Consider the following 2,847-nt stretch of genomic DNA (forward strand, 5'->3'; position numbering starts at 1 on the left):
CAAGTCTGCGTGTTGTACAGCAATTAACCACTAAGAAGAATATATGCAGTGTATTATTTGTTGAAACTGTACTTCTGATTTGATTTGAAACTGTCTCATTGTTATCTGTTTATCAATAAAATTTTGAAAAAATTAAAATTAAAAAAATAAAATAAGTAAAAAAAGAAAGAGAAAGAAAGAAGAGAAAAGGCATGACATACCATCTTAATTATGGACTTAGATGGCAGCATGGTAGAGGAATACAACCAGGTAAAGAAGTATTTGAAGCACCATAGAAAAGAAAATCGAGAGTCAGCGAGATAGCTCAGTAGACTAAGCACCTGCTTTGGCAAGCACAAGGACAAGCGTTCAATCTCTGCCCCCTCAAGCCACACAGTCCCCGTCCCTGAGGTACACTGACCCTGACTAAGCCCAGGCAAGGTGGCACACACCTGTAATCTCAGTGCTGGAGAGGCTAAATACAGGAGGATTACTATTAGTCTGAGCTGTGTAGTGAGACTTCATACCAAATACATAAAATGGGGTGGGGGGAAGAGAAACAAAATTCCTGTAATACTCTGTCTCAAAATTAACATAAAATAAAATAAAAATAAAAAAGAAAGAAAGGCCTAAAAGAGTAGAAAAGACAATTTCCAGATTATTCCAATATAACCATCCTAGAATCTCTAGAGGGTAGGTAGAGAGCTTGCTAAGAAAAATGAAAGGTTTATGAAACTGTGGTTGACCAACAGAGCCAAACAGATCTTCACAGAGCTCTCCAATAACTCAAGCCCTGGAATCACCATTAAATACCTAGAGTAGAGATCCCTCCCTCTGCCCAGATTGGCCTTGCCTCTGACTCTTCTCAAGACTTAACCTCTCATTTCTTTTGGACCTCTATGAAATGTGTCCCTCACAGGGGAGACTTCCCTTATTATCACATCTAAAATGTCAACACTCTCACATACATGCACACGCACATGCGCACACACACACACATCATGATCATCATCATCATCATCATGATCATCATCATCATCATCATTATCATCATCATCATCCCTTTTCAATTATCTAGCTCTTCTTCTCAATTCTTCTCAAAATCTAACATCACTTATTTTACTTGCTTGACCTGTTTAGTTGGCCCAGTAGAGTGTAAGTTCCATGACAGGGACTTTTTATTTCCTCACTGTGTTCACTATAACACCTACAACAGTGCTGAACACGGATTTCCAGCCAGCACTCAATTAAGTACTTGTTAGATAAATAACAAAGGGTTTGCAAGTTAATCATGGAAGTGACCCATTAAAGACAATGAAGGGCCAGCCAAATAGCTGAGTGGATTAAAGAGCCTGCAAGCAGGTGTAGGGGCCAGGGATTCAATCCCCAGACCTGCCATGCCAGCCCCACCCCCAGGGGGTGTGCTGAGACAACAACTGAGACTGGGCATGGTGGTGCATGCCTGTAATCTCAGCTCTTGGAGGCTGTAAACAGGTGGATCACTAGGAGTCTGATCTATACAGTGGGACCCTGAAAACCCTGTAGACCCTTCCCTAAAAATACATATTTCTTGTGATGATATACCAATTATTACCATACCCTCTCAGAAGTAAAAGGGTTTTTTGTTTTTTTTTAAATGAGTAGTAAATGAAAAAAAAAAAAAAAAAGACACAAGAAAAAGAAAAAAGTCACAGGACTGTCCTGCTTTAAAAAAAAATGAAATAAAATACAAACATGTTTATTAGTATTTTACTTGTAAGAAATTACTATTCCTCCCAGGCTTTCTGAGCCTCTGTTGCCATCATGAATGACACAGTAACTCTCCGAACCCAGAAATTCATGACCAACCAGCTTCTCCAAAGGAAACAAATTGTCACTGATGTTCTTCACCCTGGGAAAGGAACAGTACTTAAGACAGAAATTCGGGAAAAACTCACCAAAATGTACAAGACCATACCAGATATCATTTTTGTGTTTGGATTCAGAACCTATTTTGGTGGTGGCAAGACGACTGGCTTTGGCATGATTTATAATTCCCTGGATTATGCAAAGAAAAATGAGCCCAAACATAGACTTGCAAGACATGGCCTGTATGAGAAGAAAAAGACCTCAAGAAAGCAGCGGAAGGAACACAAGAACAGAGTGAAGAAAGTCAGGGGCACCACAAAGGCTAGCACTGGTGCTGGCAAACAGTGAGCTGGAGATTGGAGAACAGCAAAAGGAGGAGAGATTCTGCTGTGCCTGTCGGCAGTGACTGCAACTTTTTTCACGAGAGGATTAATAAACTGTAAAACCTTAAAAAAAGAAAAGAAAAGAAAAGAAAAGAAAAGAAAAGAAAAGAAAAGAAAAGAAAAGAAAGAGAAATTACTGGAGACAACCTGGACCCTCAGGATCCTGAATAGACCAGGAGCACAGCCCTGGCGAGTGAGTGAGACTACCCGGCCCCACTGGATCCTGAATAGACCCAGAGCACAGGGCTGGTGAGTGAAATGACCCGGGGTACACCAGATCCTGAACAGACCCAGAGCGAGGCCCAGCAAAGTGAGACTGCCTGGGGCCCGCAGATCCTCATTCAACCAAGTGCAGGCCCAGTGCAGAATCCTTCAGCAGAACTCCCTACAAAGAGGCTAGAGGCAAAAACCACCCAGCTGATTCAGTAGCAGAACATCTTGCCAGAGAGACATAAAGGGTTCAACTCTAATGGCTGCAGAAGAAAGAAGTGGAGCTCAGTAGCCAGATCCAAACAACACCCACCTGGAGGAATCTGAACTTCATAGTTCTGGACCTGGTGCTAAAGTAATAACTCTATCTAAGCTCTACACCAAAGGTCAGAAGACAGTGGTATACAAAATGACAAAGAGAAGGAAC

The 2,847-nt window shown here is 41.5% G+C and overlaps 1 pseudogene; it reads left to right on the plus strand.

Moving 5' to 3' along the window:
• Positions 1 to 1,779: 1,779 nt before the first annotated feature.
• LOC105741772 lies at positions 1,780 to 2,175 on the plus strand (annotated as a pseudogene).
• The last annotated feature ends 672 nt before the right edge of the window (positions 2,176 to 2,847 follow it).

This window comes from Octodon degus, unplaced genomic scaffold (assembly GCF_000260255.1).
Source record: "Octodon degus isolate 3935 unplaced genomic scaffold, OctDeg1.0 scaffold00022, whole genome shotgun sequence".
NCBI lineage: Eukaryota > Metazoa > Chordata > Mammalia > Rodentia > Octodontidae > Octodon > Octodon degus.